Below are 19,346 nucleotides of genomic sequence, written 5' to 3' on the forward strand. Positions count from 1 at the left end.
CTTGGCAGCGTTTGCTCACCCACAAGCAGTGGAAAGGTTACTGTTTAACCCCAAGAGGGCTGAAGCTCAGAGCCCAGCCCTGCTGCAGGGAGCAGCCCTGTAGGCTCAAAGAACAGGCAGGGATAGGCCTCCCACCACCCGTCCCGCAGGGCTGCTTCAAAGTGGATATGTTGGTGGGGATGCGACCTGCTGGATCCAGCAGGAGCCTCCCTTTTAGCCAGTTTAGGGCTTTGTTCTCCACTTCCTGAAAGAAAGGAGGTGGTATGGGGCAGGTGGTATGGGGCAGGTGGTATGGGGCAGGTGGTATGGGTTTGGTCCCACTCTTCTGAGTTGAGGAGGGAACTGAAACTCTAGTTCCTCTGCTCACTGTAGATGATGCTAAGTTCTGTATCTGTCTGGCCCAAAACTTCCTGAGTCTCACTTTCTCCAACTGCAAAATGGGTATATCATTAAACTCAAAGCCTGAGAAGAATCACCTGACACTATCTATGCCAAGGTCTTAGATGGTCATACTAAGAGCTGGGGCTAAAGAGGTGGCTCCGTTGGGGAGAAGACTTGTTGCTTTTGCAAAGGACCCAGCACCCACATGGTAGATCGTAACCATCCCTAACTCCAGTTCCAGGGAATCTGATGTCCTTACCGCTTCAGGCACCAGGTACACACAAGGTGCATATACCTCCATGTAGGCAGAAGACTCATACACATAAAACAAACGTCTAAAACAGCAAAATTTTATAATAAAAAGGATAAGGACATTTAAAAAAGAATTTGGTGAGTGTCTCGGGCCAGTTCTCATTGGGTTCCTTTCCTCGAGGCAGACGTCATTTCTCAACACAACCTCGTGGAAACTTCCATAACTATTCCCAACTCACAGAGAAGCCTTTAGGATGTCAAGGTCTCAGCTGCTTTATCATCTCCCACTCTGTACCCTCTCCCAAGCCCTCCTCTCTGCCAGCACCCCCTTTCCAGGGGAAAGCAGGCAGTGTGGTGAGGGGCCCTTTTTACAGGGCCTATTAAATGGTTACCACTCATAAAAGAGTTTATGTGGCTTAACCCCTAGTGAGTCAGAGTTCATGGGAGCTCCCCTAGGCTTGTGAGTAGAGACGGTCCTGGACCCTGACAGCAGCTGCGGGGAGCTGCAGGAGGCACCTTGGGTGGACTAGGCTGGCCAAGGCCTTTGGATAAGCCTACTCCCTTCCAGGCCCAGTTTTTCAAATATAAAATGTAGACATTTGTCCTCCAACAGACTCTCAGGACGGTTGAGGAGATCAAATGAGATAATGGATAATAAATGTGCCTTAAGAACTATAAAAAAGCCCTATTATGACCAACGTACCCACACCCCCGTATACTAATATAGACTTTCCATGTTGTATGCTGATTGCTTTATGGGGTATAAAGAGCTACCCTTTTAATTAAAAGGAGGAGCAAGAAATATTTAGGACTTGTTTTCAGCTCCCTACTTAACCTTCAGCATGGCTTTCCTTAAAAAACAAGTAGTAAGTCCAGTCTAGCTAGAGTCTGTGGGACCCCAGTTAGGTTCCATGCTCCATTTCCTAGCTCTGTGACTTTGAATCTGTTCCTCATTCCAAGCCTGGGATGACGGGGATGAGAGGTGAGTTACTCTGATTTCACTAAGCATAAAAAAGAGCTATTCTAGAGGATAATGCAGTGGCTTTAGAAGTGTCCAGTCCAATGTGTGGTGCGCATACACTCCAATTTAAAAGTAGCCTTTTCTTTCTTTTCTTTAAACAGCAGATGTCAAGGTATTGCTATAAGACATTTCACCTCTGCTGGGACTGGGTCTATACATCAGAGGCTGAGAGAGAGGTGTTCTATGCTATGTGTAAGAAGCAAGCTGGAGAAAGGACTCACTTCTCTCCATCCTCAGCTTAAGGGATGCCGATGGTGCTGTCAGAGGTTGGGTGGAAGTACAAAGGACCAGATCCTCATCATGCCAGACAGTGGTTAATCACAGTGTTTTAACATCTCCACAATCAAAATTGGGGGCTAGGTAATTCTTTCTTGAAATTTCTAATTAAGGCCTAATATGTATGCATATTTTGGAGGATGCAGTATGGCAATTCATACATGTATATAATATATAATTAGTATTTCCTCCTTTCCAACATGTCATTTGCTTGCATTTAGAATACTTCAGTCCCAGTGTTTTGAAATATATGTTGAATGATTGTAGACTGTGATTACACTATTGCTCTGGAAAACACTAGAACTAATTCTTCCTCTAATTGCATTTTTGCTAGTTATTAACCTTTTTTTTTCTGTACCCCCTTTCTCCCCACCTTTCCAGCCTCTAATGTCCACTATTCTCTCTTCTTCTATGAGATAATTATTTAACTTGCCACCAAGGAGTAGGAGTAAGTATGCAGTGTTTGTCTTTCTATTCTGGCTTATCATTCACCATGATGCCTGCTAGTCCCATCCCCATTGCCACAAATAACAAGATTTCATTCACTTCATGGCTGAAGATTAGTCTATTGCATATATGTACCTCATTTTCTTTGCCCACTCATCTGTCAATGGACCATATCTTGGCCACTATCAATCCTGCTCTAAGAAACATGAGAATGCAGCTAAAGCTGGGAAATTCTTTCTTGTAGAAGTTGTCACACACAGGTAGCGGATCAAGAAGGACCCATGGCTTCTACCCACTAGATCTCACATGCCAACAGCTAGAGAGAGAGAGAGAGAGAGAGAGAGAGAGAGAGAGAGAGAGAGAGAGAGAGAGAGAGATCCATCTATCCTTACTTGTCCCCTGGAGCAAAGTCACTCCTGGTTGAGAACAATGGTTCAAACTAAAGCCTGCAGAGGCGACAGCTGGGGTTCTGCTCTCACTGGTATAGCAACCTTGGGCTGGACCTTTCTTTCTTTTCTTTTCTTTCTTTTCTTTTTTTGTTTTTGTTTTTGTTTTTCTGGTTTTTTGTTTTTGTTTTTCAAGACAAGGTTTCTCTGTGTAGTTTTGGTGTCTGTCCTAGATCTCGCCTAGTAGAACAGGCTGGCCTCGAACTCACAGAGATCCACCTAGCTCTGCCTCCCAAGTGCTGGGATTAAAGGCATGCACCACTGCACTGGGCCTGACCTTGGCCTTTCTAAATTGCTCTCTCCTCTCCTGAGAAGCAGATCATATCTGTCCTGGCTGCATGAGCTGAAGATTAAACACAAAAGGGACTGGTGAGCCTACCAAACCATGCCTGGCACACAAAGCCATTGATAATCAGTGGTTGAAGAGAAGTACCAGGTACCCTAGGCACATCCTGGTCCTAGATTGCATTTAACTGGAGATAAAATATGAATTATGACTTGGTCTATTAAAAACTATACTATAACAAAGCAAATTTTGTTTCATACCCAAAGAGTGAAATAAAATATAAATTATACAGGGAATGTTTTAAATGTTCAGTCTCTTATCCCTTCTTCATGGGTAGGAATAATCAGAGAGAAAAGTATTTGGTTCTGTGTCCTTATTGATAATCTAGATTTTTCCATTTATCCAAAATGATAACCCTCTGTGCAGAAGTTCATAAGCATGATAATTTAGGGGACAAAAGTCAGTACTTTATCTAAAGAAGAGGGGCCGGCCATGCTACCCAACAGAGAAAAACCCAGAAAACTACCTCATGCTAGTTGGGATATGTTGGACAATCAGCAACAAATTCCCTACAAGTAACGAGCTGTCATGGGCCACTAAAGATTGACCAACCCAGAACTAAATTCTACAGAGGGAAAGTGCTATGGTGGATTGGGTCGTCATAGTCCTATCCTTGCAGGAGAGACTGACCTCTGTGTCCTTTGCTGTCTTAACGGGTGGTTTAAGGTAAACAATACTACACTCTAAAGTGCTAAGCACAGAGGTTGCTTCTGAGCTCCCATGATGCCCTGAGAGCACTCTTCTTCTAGGCCTTCATTAAAGGCTCCCTTCTCTTCCAAAAGAGGGACAGCTCAGCCACCATACACAGACTGAACCACTTGGGAGAAATACGTAGAGGAAGAAATGGAACACTTGATCTGACTCTAAAATTTAGATGTTTGGGGCAGTCAGTGGGGGATTTCTCACATAGGAGAAGGCAAGGCCTCGCCACAGAGACTGACTCACCCTAGAGCTGAGCTTGAAGAACATGTTCAAGAGTATCAGAAAATTCCAACTCAGCTCAATTTACCTGGTCTCCAGGATAGTCCTTAAATGCAAAGGATCATGGCATATACCACAAGGGTTGAGATTTTGGTGGCCATGTTGATTATGGGGAAGTACTCTCCTATTTACAGCCTCACTTTCCCCCTATGACAGAAGTAAATAAGAATGTTTAGAAAGGACTCAAGCATTATATATATGGCCATTGTCCAATCCTTGTTAGCTCTTAAGACAGGATTGACCCACAAATCTCTCTTTAAGCTGGAAATTAGCAGGTTTGGAGGACATTCTTGGGGTCTGGCTGGACTCCTCAGAAGCAAAAGAGTGTACAAGTCTGGGAGCCATTGGCTATGGTCTCTGGTGGCCATACTTGAAGTCCTGACTTTGCCAGATTATCACCAGGGCAAATTTATACAAGTATTTAACTTCTTCAGGCCTTGATTCCCTTATTTGTGATATGAAGATATTCTAAAAAGGATTTTTGAGTGAAAAAAAATGTAGTGACAATTAATACATATTTAGTTTTGGACACTTAATAAACATCAGGTGACTTTTACAATGATAATATTAATAACAATCATCATCCTCATCATTTTTGGACCTCCAAGGAGAAAACTGAGAGCCAAATTCATTTTATGCAAGGCCTCAGATCTCTGTCATCTGCACAATTCTCCAATTCCAGCTGCTGGAGCGGCCAAGCCTTAAGCTTGTTCTCCAGGTTCCTGTGCTGTCTTGGACCTGGAGCTGCCCAGTGGATGCACCATTGCTCCACAGCTGAGCAGTCCACAGCTGGACTGTTCACAGAAGTCCTGTTATCCCCCTATGGACACTGTTCTTGTCTGGGGGACTGAAAACCATCACTCCATCCCCTCCCCAGTTCCCTCCTCTTACCAACCACATTGTGCCTGAGGCTGCCAAGCCCAGTGGAAGGGCATCCATTCTCAAGCTCCATGTGACCACAGGCTTTGCATTGCCCACAGCCCATGGCTACTGTGCTGGGGCAGCAATAGATGGGGAGAGCAGCATGGCTGTAATAAAACATGGCCATAGGCTTCTCTGCCCTGTAGGATCCCTTCATACAGGAACACTCAATGGCTCCAAGGATTAGGCTCTGAAACTTGGGGTACAGGGACAGAAAAAGAAAGGAAGGAGACAGCTTTGGAATTCTGATAGGGTTGTGAAGTCCTGTATCATACAGGAAGTTCTGCCCAGCCTCAGGACTCCTGACAAGACCAAACACTGCTCCACTGGCCTCTCTCCTAGAACATGCAGAGAACCTCCCAGAAAAGACAAACAAGGCCATCATGGACTTGCTCAGCTAGAAGTGGGTCTTTCTTTTGCTCAGTGGTAGGACTCCCAGCAAGGACCAAATGCTGTAAAATTCATCATTTTTATTATATTATAGTGACCAAAACTTTGAGAGTATTTTAAATGGGCCGGATATGTGCTAAAAGTCTTGTAAAGATTATCTCAGTGGATGCTAATGCTTACCACAACTCCGTGAGGCATTATATCATCTAACAGGTGGCCTACTGAGGCTCAGAGCAGTTTGGCAACTTGTTCAAGATCATGGGACTCAGCAAGATTGGAAGTAACTGAAAATTCAAAGTCAGTCTAACAACAATGCTCAGAAGAGTCTAGAGCTCCCTTCAACTCATTTGCACCCACAGTCCCATTCCATATGTGGCCACAGCATTTCCCACACCACTGAACTGCCTCACAATATATATGCACAATAAATAGCTACATATCTACACATGCATACGGACCTATATGCTATAACTGCCCCCTCCTCCCCCCATAATGCCATGGAATTATTTTCAACTTAGTATTTAAGAAATAAGTTGGCCCATAATTATTGGTGCTTTACCTGAATTAGATCCCAGGCCAAAGGGTACGGTTTACTCCTATCACAGATGGAAAGTGTACTGAAAACAGTCAGCAGTATGGAACCGATTTTCATCAGGGTCTGTGTTTGTATTCCCTGTCCTCAGGCCCAGGAACTGTGAGTGAAGGGCACAGTGTACCTCCTTCCCAGCTCCCTTCTTCTTCACTCAACCACACACTCTTCACATTGCCACAGAACTGGTTGCCATGGGACACGTTTATTTCTCAAGCCAGGCAAGCAATTAAGCCTTTGAAATAATTCCTTGTTCTGTGACAGCAACAGCCAGACCATTCTCCATCTTTACTCAAAATTGCCAGCAGGTGAATTCACAGCATTTATACCAAAGATGTTGCAACAGCTTCCTGACTTCCTGTTTCAGTTTGACTGTTCTTTCAAAGGACTACTCCCAAGCAGGAGAAAAGAAAACTCGTGTTCCTGTGAAATGTAGTTGAATTGAATACAGGCCATAATTTGTGCTTTTACAAATGAATCAAAATGAGACTCAAGCTTGGAGAATGTATCTGACCCTCTTTGAGTTACATCATAGCCAACTTCATCTCTGCCTAGTGTGTTTTGAAACAGGCATTTCTTGTTTCCAAGGGCAACATCTGAAGTCTATCTCTGGGATACTGAGTGTTTTCATGACCAATAATGCAATATGGGGAGGGTAAGGTTGGCTCTATGGTAGATACACCTTATTGGCTGTAGGCCACTGGGAAATAGACATATCGTGCTGATCTCTATCAGCCTCGGTGCCAGACCCAGACAAGATGGCACATACTGACAGTGGCAGGCACCAAAACTGATCAAAACAAGATTACCTAGAACAACCCACAGGGCCTCTGTCGATTTCATTCAGATATGATATACTATATTGAATCTCAAAAGATCACAGAGCCTTTTGAGACCTCAATAGAAGTCATTGCTCTCTCCTTCTACCAAAAATGTGCATATGCTTCTGCTTTGACACTTCTGTCCCATGGGCCACAGTCCCTCTAAGGATCAGCTGTTGACACCGAAAGATCTGTTGACATCATTGAAGTTACCATGGATAACATTACAGTTAGTATAGAACATATAGTAAATCTCTGTGCTCATGTGAGATTAGAATTTTAAGAAAACTTTATGATAGACACAGGGTAGCAGAGCTAAGTGTGGTGCAGTCTCTGAAAAAGGTTTTGTGAGATTTCAGCCCTGTTCTTTTCTTACCTGGCGTGGGTGCTGCCCCAGTGCCTCCCACTGGGACCAGGAAAGGCTCTACTATCTCTCTCCATTGGCACCTGAAGTAGGACCCATGTCACATCCTAGGTGGGTCATTTCTAAGAATTCACCATTTTCCTTACTACCTCAGAGCCTCAGAATGTCTCCTTGCTATGGCCCCCTCTGGGTTTTAAAGCCCAATGGCTGTCAGGTAAAGCACAGCGAAGACACAGCCTCGTTCCTACTGCAGCTATGGATGGACCTTGGCAGATGTGGAGACTGGAACATCCCAGATGACTCCTACAATAATCACCTTCCAAATTATCTTGAGAAACTGGGTCTGACTCTCAAGTGTAGCAGATACACCATGGCATGCTGACCACTCAAGGAAGAATTGAACTTCAACCCGCATGGGATCCTACCCAAACCTCTGAACCAAAACCTGTATTTCTAAGCCCCTCTGTTACAATCCTTGAGCACTCTCACAACTGAAAATATCTGGTCTGTACACTCACTTAGCTGGCCTTACTCCCGTTTCTCACCACCAGGTAATTAACTCCTAGAGACATCAGCCTTGATGGAAATTTCACAAACATGAAAACAGCCTTTGTAAAGCCAGAGAGACAAAAGATTCTATCAGGAGAATTTAAGACCCAATCTTTCTGTGGAGAACCTACTGGTATATTGTTTGTCAAAACGACACAGTTCATGTGTTTCCATTAGTTTGGCTATTTGTCCCTGTGCTTTTTCCAATCTTGGTCTCAACAGTTCTCACTCATACAATCCCTCCTCTTTCTCGCCAATTGGACTCCTGGGGCCTGGCCGTGGATCTTTGCATCGGCTTCCCAGGTTGACCTGAATCCCCAGGGGAGTCTTTGACCTGGAGGAGATGGGAATAGGGGGTGGGCTGGGCGGGGGGGGGGGGGGGGGGGGGCGCGGGCGGGAGCGGGGGGGGGGGGGGGGAAACAGAGGAATCCATGGCTGATATGTAAAATTAAATTAAATTATAAAATTTTAAAAAATTTAAAAAAACGACACAGGCCAGCCCCTGATGCTCAGGACCTCCAAACTGCCACATTCAAGAGGGTCTAGTTATTTATAAGTAAAGACTAAACAGATACCCTGACCTCAGGACCCAGCACTTCCAGGTGGCCCTTATGATGTTTATTTGTGGTTGTGTTGCTTCAAAAGAATCTTATGACTGGTTGGGTGACCCTTGACCTGACCTAGCCCCACCTCCACTTTTAAAAGATTATTTAACCACCAAGGTGTTAAGCCTTACGCCCTTCAAAACTGATGAATCAGCCTTCTGAGGAGAGAAACCATCTCTGAGAAATGCTTGTTCAACTATTACAAATATGTACTGGTCCCTTCCAGTTAACTTCTATACTAGATGCACTGCATCCTGCTAGGTGTTCGGGGAAAAATAGTGAAAAAAAACAGATACCACCCTGCACTAATACATTATCAGCCAAGACACACTTCCAAAACAGTAACAGATCTTTCCAGAGTCCTCCCAGCTCATTCATCTCCTTGGTAATGGAATGGGAGCAAGAGCAGAGAATGCCAGGCAATCCTCTCTGGTATTTGGGGAGAAGTAGCCACAGAAAGAATTTCAACAAATTTAAAAAGCAAGTCCGATCCTCTTCTCTCCAGCAACCCCATCCCCTTGCCCTCGGAGAAAACCCTTGCTAAGACACGGACTTGGCACAGGATAATGCCTCTGAGTTTCACAAAGCAGCCTCAGCCAAAACCAATCTCCACTTGGGGCAGGATAAAGCAGCTGGTTGTCTACATGACTGAAACTCTCTTCCCAAGACAATGGTGTGCTTATGTGTCGGAGGGTTAGGAGTGGGTTGTTAACACAGAACCCACCGGCCACAGAGCTGTTAATTCAGTTGCTGGCAGGGGCTTCTGTTATCTTCTGAATACCTCCAGGGGGATAAGCCCTACCTCCTCATTTGAGTTGGCAGCCGGATTATTTTTTTGCACCTGTTGCTCTACTCCGATAACATTGCAGTTAAGCATTGATTTGTTAGAAAATAAACAGAAAAAAAGCAAAGAAAGGCATCTGCCCAGACAGCCTGAGCTGGTTTACCTCAGCTTCATGCCAATTTGTTTTTCCTATTAAAAAAAAGCCAGAGAAAACCCTGTACCTTCAGTTTGGAGGCCATCCTCCCACTCCCTTGGAAGAAAAGGAGGTATCAAACAGGCCAGTGGGAGCTGGCAGGGCCCAAGAGCCAGAAGACTTTGTACTTTTCCATTGGCTAGTTTGCAAGGGCACTGAGGGGTGTCCAAGGTCTGCAGAATGGTATGGCCAGCCTCCAGCCAGCCTGGGTTCCCATCAGAAATGAGATGACAAGGGTGGAGAAGGGACTATTGGGTGATGATCCAATCCCAAACTACTCTCCTCAGATGGTTGACTTTTGCAACTCAGGGTATTTGGGGAGGAGGTGGAGATTTATCATACACATCCCCAGTCCCAGTTCAGCCTCTCCCACAGATGCCCAACATCTAGTCTAGACGAAAAGCCCTGGTTCCTAGACCATGGCTTTCCCATCTCAGAAATGAGTCTAGCCATACCTATGTAAAAACCAGGTTGGAAAAACTCACTCATCCTCTGCCAAAGGCTTTAAGATCCCAGGATGAAAAGGACCTGAGAAGTTGGAGGTATGATTTCTCCTCTAATCCAAACAACATGGTGCTCTCATTTCTCATTAGTTTGTCAATAACACATAATGAGCTAAGCCCCAAAAGGGCCACAAAGTACTAAAAACATCACTCAAACAAAGATGACGAACATCAATTAGCCAGTGGCTTCATGGCTTCATCACCCAGCTTTCGGTACAGTCAGAGGAAGCGTCTTCATATTTCTTTTCAAACATAGTCATAGGCAATATACATCACTCCCCCCCCCAAAAAAAACCTTTCCCCCAGCCTTCTCTGGACCATAGTCCCATTACCACCAGGGGCTCAAAGGGTCAGAGAGCAGTGGGGAGAGACTGTGGAACAGGCAGGGCTTGTGCCTTCTCTTCTGAGTGTTAAGGACAGGGTGATCCAGTAGGGGTGGGACATGGTTGGCTGAGCACTCCCAGGCATTCTTGTCATGAGCGGGGCAGGGAGTGGAGTTCCTCACATCAAATCAGGCAGCAGAAAAAGAGGAGGTTTAACAACACCCTTAGTTGACTGAAAAATAAATAAGACCAACTGCCCAGGAATGCGGGAAGGGTGGAGGGAGGTAAGGGGTGGGGACTGGAGGCAGGGAGGGGTTGAGATGGACTAGGACAATGGATTTGACCAATTCAAGAGTCAAGTTTCCTCCGAGGAAAGCACCAAAATGTCAAGCCAACAGCCACCAATCTGAAATCTCACAAATTGTAGAATCACAAACCAACAAAAACTAAGATGGGAAGGCAGTTCATATTTATCAAGTGTTTACTATGTAGTCTGAATGGAGCCAGACCATACATGGATTATCTCCTGGAATCCTCCTGAGAACTCTAAACATAGCTACTAATATCTCCATTTTACAAAAGAAAAGGCACAGTGAAATTAAAAAAACTTATCCACTGATCTGGTAAACAGACAGGGGGTATTATAAGTGTATTGGAAAGGGTTGGGGAAAGCAACATAGTTCTTCATAGCTTTGAAAATGGGTCCTTCTGTCACTAAGGAACAGAGAGACGTCTCCTAGCATCTCAGGATGGGTCCTTGAATTTACCCCCTACATGTGAGGAGGAGATGTGCTGACCATCCTGCACTCTAGGAGGAAGGGTATCCTTGAGCAAACAAGTCTAGATCTTACAAGGTTGTTGACTTATGGCCCCCAAAACATATTCATGAAAACTTAAGTCTGGATGGAGGAGACGCTGATACAGCACAGTGAGAGCCCTTTGGTTCAATCCCCAACACCAAACCCAACCAAAACCCTTCAGTCTGGCCTCTTGTTGAAAGGCTCAGATTGACTCAGGGGTTGAAGTGGCTGCCTGAAGCCACCTCAGACTTATTAGCCTTAATAAAAGAGCACTAATAATAGCAGGAAGCATTGATGAAAATTACAGAGAATTTATAGCCTCTTTGGAGGTCACCAGAAGTCTGAGGGAGATCTACCAGTACCAGGAACACCATAGCACCGAAAGAGACCGGGTGTGTCATTTGGGAGCCTAATTTCTACCAAAAGAGATCCAGCAAAGCCTCCCCTCCCCTTTTCTTCTACCACCACAGAGCCAAACCTGGTAGGTCTCCAAACTAAACCCAGAAACCCCAGAGAACCTTGGGAGACCCTATCATCGTCTGTGCAGTTTCAGAAACACATAACATCTAGATTTCCTCGCAAATTTAAAGATGGCTTCTGAAGAAAATGTGGCTTTCTCTTTGTTCAGATAACCATTCAGTTAGAGGTAAGAAACTCAAGGTCCTTTGTAGATTCCTTCTACAAGAACCTGGCCCCTCAGCACTCTGGGGCTCATTTTCCCTCCAGAACACGTCTCTACTGCTCCTAGTCCAATGGTCTATGCATGTAACAAACTCTGTGGAAATTCAAGAGTGAAAACCCGCCGTGAAGGCAAGCACCTCAATCCCACAAAGGCTTTCCTGAGAATTAAATCCTGCCACACTAATAATGACTTGGCCCGCCCCATGGTTGTTTTGGAGGAAACTTTCAGTGTACAAACAAAACAAGAACTCACCTCCATCTTCCCCTTTTCTGACCCAAGCCTCAGCTTTATCCCAGGGTTAGTTTATGAATAAGATGAACATATGCAGAAGTCCTCCAAAACAACTTCCCAGATGGTCAGGCCCCAAGAATTGTCACATATTTAAAAAAACTTCACCGTAATGAAAGGCAGCATAAGCTTCAGAAAGTAGAACTCAATGCACATGGAGAAAGCAGAGCCCTGTTCAAACCTTGTTAAGAATGCTAAGCTAGGTGTGATGGCACATGTTTGTAACACTAGCACTAGAGGTACAGACTCAAGAGGATAAGGAGTTTGAGCTAGCCTGGACTACATAGTGAATTCCAGGTCAGCCCTAGCTACATAGTAGAGAGAAGAGGGAAGGGAGGGAGGGAGGGAGGGAGGGAAGGAGAGAGAGAGAGAGAGAGAGAGAGAGAGAGAGAGAGAGAGAGAGAGAGAGAGAGAGACTATGCAGGTCAATAGCATAGCAACAGGGCATTAAACCAGTCTTCCTAAGTGCAGATCCTATGTAACACCGATCCTACCTATGTAACCACGTAAGTCTCCTCTGATGCTGGCCCTCTCCAAGACATCAGACCCACCTTTGCCTTTACCCCATCAAGACTATCACCACTGAGGGTGGAGTGATCTTTCCTGCCCCTGAATGCCCCCAAGATCTTGCCTTCTCAGATGGATTGGAGAAAAAAACAAAATATAACACTGAACATAGCTGGGACCCTCCCCACCCCCACCCCCTGCCCTGTCCTACAACATACACCCAGCAAACCGCATTTACTGACAGCATTATTGTTACTGGCTTCACTATGCCTGAGGATATCCACAACTCCAAGTCCATAAGCAGAAAAACATTCTCCTGTCATGGTGAAGAATGTGGACCAGCTGATCTACTCAGCGGTCATTTCCTGTGCAAGAGAATGCTGTACCCTAGTTCCTTACCCCCTTCCTTTCCCCATGGACCCTTGGTGCAGTGTGTTGAAGCTTGTGAGCCTCTTCTCAATTATACTGAACGTGTGATATTAAAATGAGTGCTTCATTCATAGACTGAAGTAGAACATCTGTCACACATCTAATCACCTCTGTGATATCAGATGTCAGTACTCCAATACATTTGTAACAAGTACAATGTGATATAAAATATTAATGATTTTGGGGGGAATAACTACAGTGGTAGCTAATACTAATAAGGAGTTTTGCCTACATTCATATTGAGAGATATGTTAAATTATAATTGAAAGTTACTGAAAATAATGATATCCTAGGTCCCCTGAATTCTCTCCTCTAGACACTAGGTTAGAACTCTGAATGTTTTACTAACAGCAAGGACATTCAACTTCGTCTTTAGAAATGACTTGCACCTGTCCACAACATCGCAACAATTTAGCAAGAGGCAGACCCACAAGATCTTAGCAAAATATATAAGAACACACACACACACACACACACACACACACACACACACACACACCAAAGCCTCTAGATGCTAAGATCAATACTTTCTCCAGCAGTGATCAGTAGATACTGGGGAAACTCTTAAGAACTCTAGGAGTGGGCACCCTTTCACACAGAGGTATTATCTGGTGAACAACCTGTAGAGACCTTTCTTCCAGGGCCTCCTGCATGCCAGGCATCAAGGCATAGGGTAGAAATGTGCTGTAAGCCCACCCTGATGTGTGCTATGTCCTGAAGCCAGCTAAATATGAGGCTCAATTTGGAAGTTTCCCATTAACGTGGACCATCCCATTTCCTGATACATTCCATCTCCAGTAAAAATTAAGTATCCTATTTCTTCCCCAGAGTCAGAGTTTAGAATCCAAGCTGGTTATGATAGGAAAAGAAATAATAATTTTTTTTAAAAAAACAGAATTTAATACTCATCTGTTCCAACCGAGTGGAGATGGAGAGAAAACGCCCAGACTGAATACTTCTCCTTGACTTCCAGCCTGCAAATTACTACTACACATTACTCACAAGCATTGTCTGGGTGCTTTCACATTCTTAATTTAAATTACTTAATTTAGTCCTTATTAGCCCTGAATGGTAGATGCTATTACCCCATTTTCCAGATGAAGAAACTTAGATGCTAGAGTTTACAGAATCCCCCCAAAAAGCACTCAACTGTCCAGTGGTGGTGTCCAATTTAAAGCCAGGTGTTCTGATTCTACACGCAGTGTTCACCTTGCCACACCCCCGCAAAACCCCTGCTGAGCCATGAGTACTCAGTGCTGCCCGCCCCTTCAGACACAGCACTCAAAAGCTGCTCCTTTTTTATGATCTTCCACACAGCCTCTCGCCAGCGGAGGGAAGACGGCGGAATCACAACTAGCTGCTCTTTCATTTCTTAAAAAGAACAAAGCTGGCATAGGCTAAGTTTCAGGCCAAATCTACAGCCCACACAAAGTCCGAACAAGTCTGTTCAGCAGTCTCATGGAAGACAGAGCTGATAACAGCCCTCCCCCTCCTCAAGACTGTACCACTAGCCCTACTGTGGGAAGCTTGCTAAAGAGCTCCTAAGAGATTCTGGGACAAACTCTGTATGACGGCCATGTTCACCAGACTCAGTCATGGTAACAAGAACCTCCTCATTATTCTAAGGGAGGCTCATCAGAGTTAAGCTGCTAACAGGTGGGGGATGGGTTAATATTGACTGAAGTTTCTCAGATCCATACCTGGCATACGGTCCCAACCCCAAAGACTGTTTATCATTGAGTCTGTGATACAAGGAGAGCAAGAAGCAGCAGAAAGGCCACCTTAACTTCACCGCGGTTACATCAAAGAAAGTGCGCATCTAGACAAGGTTATTTAAGATAAGTTTTCATAGTGAAAGAACAGGGTTCATGGGATGTTCTGTTCCCTTAACAGACACACAATTATCTGTTTGGCTCTTTGCCCCTTTTTATTTTAGGCATGTCATCAGGAATCGTGTTTTGGGTGCACCTATACACATCGTAATTTAAATAAGTGCTCAAAAACCCTTAACAAGGATTATAATGCCGAGAAATAAATGAGAGATGGGGAGAAGGGATATGAGTGAGGCCAGTAGCCAGGCGATAAGGAGCCCAGCCCCGCACAGCAAGCCAAAGACACACTGTGGTTAGGTGCTAGTGAAATCATTTTCAAAGGAGCCTTTTATGGGATGTCTCTTTTAAAACCAAGTCAATTAATACTCTAGGAGCCTCTTTAAGTGGGACACCGTGCTTGACCGTGTCGTAGGCTCTGTCTGCTGCAGGTACAGCGCTGAGCCATCTGGAAACAGCACAGGCTCCGGCTCGGCCCAGCCAGCCCTGTGGCCCACGTGATTACCATCAAGTCTTCCCCTCGTACAGGGTCTACATCTTTCTTATCTGCCTGCTCACCCACAGCTGCAACGCATCTCAGGCCGAGTGGATGCCAGTGTGTGAAGCCTCCCCTTCAGCTGGTCTGGAGGTAGCTATGGTGCTTCTCAAGTGCTATTCATGCATCCCCCTACTCCCTATTATTCCAAGCTGCCCAGTTCTGCTATCTCACCAGCTCTGGATCTGTGGATTAAGATGGGATACGATATGCGATTTGCCCCTGAGACCCCACCCCCTACCCCAGTGAAGGCTGCCAGTTTCATCCCTCAACAGTCTATTCTTAGTCAAAGTTCTGAAGACCATAAAGGAGACACTTAGGGCCCCCAGCGGTTGTCCTGTCCCGGGGGCATCTATCACCCCTTTCTCTGTTCTCATAGACTCTAATCCTGCTGATCCTCAGCATAGTTATTGCACCTACTCTTGGCCATCATAGCCAGCAGAATCTGTGAGTTCAAATACATCTTAAAGATAATCAGGATGTATAAAAGAGGAAATTAAACCCCAGAGAGGTGCAGTGTCCTGCTCTGGGCCACTCAGCCCTGCCAGGTCTCCTGATGGCCGTGCTGAGCGCACTCACTGTCGCACCAACGACCTTCCCCGTACTGTGTTCTGATCACTCACTCTGAAGACAGCGCCACCCGGCCTTCAGGGACGACCCTTAAGAAATAATCTTTGTTCCCATCTGAAAGGCAGTAAAGTTTTCGTCAACTAACTCCAAAGGACTGATAGAAATGTCTATTCCGGAGCATCTTGTCTTCCTCACCATGATGCCATTTGGCTAGAAAATATGTGCCTTCCTAAGATACACGGTCATGAGCAGCCATTCTCCCTATGGTATCGCTGATTTCCTACATATCTTCATACTCTGGTCCTTTAAAATTCTGACCAGTGTGAAAAAAAAAAATCACAAATTTTAATAAGAGCAAAAATGTCTGCTCCTTAGAAGAAATCTTATCACTTAAAATCATTTTATAAACAGGTATGAAAATGTCAAGTAAAGTGAATTACCCACCCTCCCTCATCAGCTGTTGGGAACCGAAAAGTTGGCAGCCTCCTGCCTCACTGCTCTGAGGAAGACCCCACTACAGATTTAGCTTACCCAAGCTGCAAGTCACTACTCTATGCTCGGTTAAACAGTAACAAAGGCAGGGGCAGGGTGTGTGGTCTGGAAACATCAAGCCAATGCTCCCAACAGGGGCCCCACCCACAACAGAAAAGTCTGTTGCTTTGCCTCCATGGAAGAGGAGAGCCAGCTGGACAGGAGAAATGGTTTGAAACACCGGCGAAGTGGTGGCACCGAAATTTTGGTTTTGAGTTTATATTTGGTTCCTTCCAACTGTAGCGCTGTGTGTTGGCAGGCTCTGTTTCCGTGTTTTGGCATCCTCCCCGCCTCACCGCCCCCCAGAAGTCTTCAAAGGCCATATCTGTTTGAAAAGCCCTAGGGATGCCTCCATCCAAAGGGAGAGGAGACTGAGTGAGTTCGCATATAAGCCTCCACAGCTGTGTGTGATGGTGCACTACAAATAAGATTCTCCTACGTAGGTTAAAAACGTAAGACAGTCCAACAAACATAGCCCCAGTTTTCAAATCCCCAGAGAGTGGAGACAATAAGAAGGAAATAAAACCTAGTAAGATTCCAGAAAGCGCAGTCCCACTTCCTTAGAGCAGAATGTAGCCCGAAAGCGCTCACCTTCTGACCTGCTGATACCAGCTAGCTAACAGATTGCCACTGAGAACACAGCTGAACTCTCGGTCTCCATTTTTGTCTCAGGCCTACAAAGAAGTCAAAACAGTATTGAAAGACGATTGGGATAAAGCCAGTCAGTGAATGGGAGACCCTTACGGTACCCACAAATATGGAATTATGAGTGTGATTGGAGCTTGTCACAGGTCTAGAAAGGCCCAAGGCATTCCTATGAGAAATCGAGGTATAATGATATAATAAGAAAAACATCAGGAAGCTTGTGTGGATATAGGTAATATAATTTTTAGCACACACACACTAAAAAAAATGTTATCAACTCTGAGACCTTTTGCATAAATGAGGCCTGGGTCCAACGCACTTCCGCACCTACAACTACTGTAAAAGGTACTGAATAAGGATGTCTTGAGTGGTAATATAACTTCCAACATAGTAGCTTCCTCAAGATTGCTCTCTTTCAGAATGTCTGCTGAACAGTCTGGAAACATGGAAGATGGTATTCATGATATTTGGTAGTGTTTAAATGTGGTTACAAACTTCCAAATAACTCCCAGCTCTTCCATCACAGTTTTTAAATACCATGGGCCATGGCTCCATATTCTAATCACATTCTTGACCGTGAAATTCTGCTCATAACACGTCTGTATCTCTTCTGTTAGAACTTGTCTCTTCTCTGGACCTCAGGGGAAATAGCACACAGCCACTTATGATCCCTAACTTGCCCTATACATTGAATGATACTGTCATGATACATCCTCACACCAAGGCCTACAGAACCAACTGCGGCTTCCACCAGAAATCCCAGACTCCAAACTCCCCCATTCTCCCTGAGGTCAACATGGAGAAACAGCAGAGACATCTGAGGACTCAAACTCAAAGAATCTTACACTTCATCTCAAAAATGCATCACCCCCACAGCGGCACTCAGAGTACCCCAAAATAGACATAAAAAATAGTGACTTTGCCACTTTAGTGTTCTTGTGAACCAACAAGATTAATTGCCCCGCCTCCCTCTTCTCAATCCACACTGGGACCAACACTTGTACATGGAGCATAAGCAAAATCAAAAGAGTCCCTGTATCGAAGGCATTTGTTGGTGAGTCATGTCTGCCTGTCTGGTCACAGTATCCCATTGTGGAAAAACAAAGGGTTGGTCTGTCCCCTTGTGATACGGTAAAATCATTTACCTAATTTGAATCTTCTTTTTGCACAGGATAGTTTTTAAGGGTACAGTCTGCTTAACTTGGCCACCTGACCCCTGTTCCTTTTGTGAATATAGGTTATTTTGCCTATCTACACCCATTTTCCCAAACTGGAGTATACTGAAGGTGAACTGGCTTTTCCTTATTGCTTGTAAGTCAGAAAAAAATACCAGCAAAGACACCTCTAGGCCGTGAGACCACGCGCTCTGATCCCTACCTCATCACTGAGCAACATCGGAATCACCTGTCTCCATCTGCTTTTTGTTCCAGAAAAATCTAACCCAGGGATATGGCTTTGTCATACTACATGGACAGAGAAACCAGGGGACTCTTAGACTCTTGCTGATTAGAACTCCAAACAATGTAGGAACTTCACAGATAACACTCACAGTAGCCCAGCTGCTCTCACCCAAATAAACTCAAACAAGACTCAGTAGGTGAACCCAGGTAAGGCAAGCTTTACTTCCTGCCAGCTGCCTCCCGGAGCCTCTGGTTTATTTTCAGCTGTCTGAGTCAAGACAGGTTTCTCTTTCCACGAAGGTGTTTGAATTCCAAGTTCAAAAAAAAAAAAAGATTTAAAAGTGAGGACTTACCTCATTTACCTAAAGATTCTGGGTGGGCAATCCTATGGCTCTGTCGATGAGAAGGCAGGTAGCTACCACACTAGCTCCTACCAGGACAGGGAGCCACGGCCTTATCACGTCTGAGCTCTCATCAGAGTGAAGATAAATGCATATGACAATAATTTAAAATCATTTTGTTGGATGTTAAGCAATAAGCCACCAACCGGGAATTCCCTAAGTCACTTCCCCCTCCTCTGATTGGCTGCCCGGCCCTTTAAAAAAATAAAATAAAGGATTACAAACATTGGCTCATTTGCATTTGGCCAACTCACACGTTAGTGTTCAAACAAAACAGGTCTAACCAGGTTATGCCTGTGTCTCAAGAACAGAGACAACCTGTTAATGGGTGAGGAATTGATTTGGTGGTGACTGTGCTTTGCAGCTTAGAGGCAGTTTCAGGTGAAAAGCACCTCACTTCCCAAAAACGTCCCAGGAAGGGGGGTGGGTATAAAAACCAAAGTCCCCCAGGACAGATGAAGGAAGAGGGCTGTGGAAGTGCTCTTGAACATCTGTCTCGTTTTCTAACCTGTACTTAGTCCTCTCTGCTTTGGCATC

At 44.9% G+C, this 19,346-nt stretch overlaps 1 protein-coding gene across 2 annotated transcripts in view; it reads right to left on the bottom strand.

Moving 5' to 3' along the window:
* Positions 1-18,912, bottom strand: part of Ehf (ETS homologous factor) — a 40,174-nt gene extending 21,262 nt beyond the window's left edge. Inside the window, exons 1-2 of one of the 2 annotated variants that reach the window (XM_059261016.1) lie at positions 18,762-18,912; positions 16,955-17,037 (exon numbers count right to left, since the gene is read on the bottom strand). The gene's annotated coding sequence lies outside the window, so the exon portion shown is untranslated. The remainder of the gene's footprint in view (positions 1-16,954; positions 17,038-18,761) is intronic. The other variant, XM_059261015.1, reaches the window with a different exon arrangement.
* Between the last annotated feature and the right edge of the window lie 434 nt (positions 18,913-19,346).

Source organism: Peromyscus eremicus, chromosome 4 (assembly GCF_949786415.1).
Source record: "Peromyscus eremicus chromosome 4, PerEre_H2_v1, whole genome shotgun sequence".
Classification (NCBI taxonomy): domain Eukaryota; kingdom Metazoa; phylum Chordata; class Mammalia; order Rodentia; family Cricetidae; genus Peromyscus; species Peromyscus eremicus.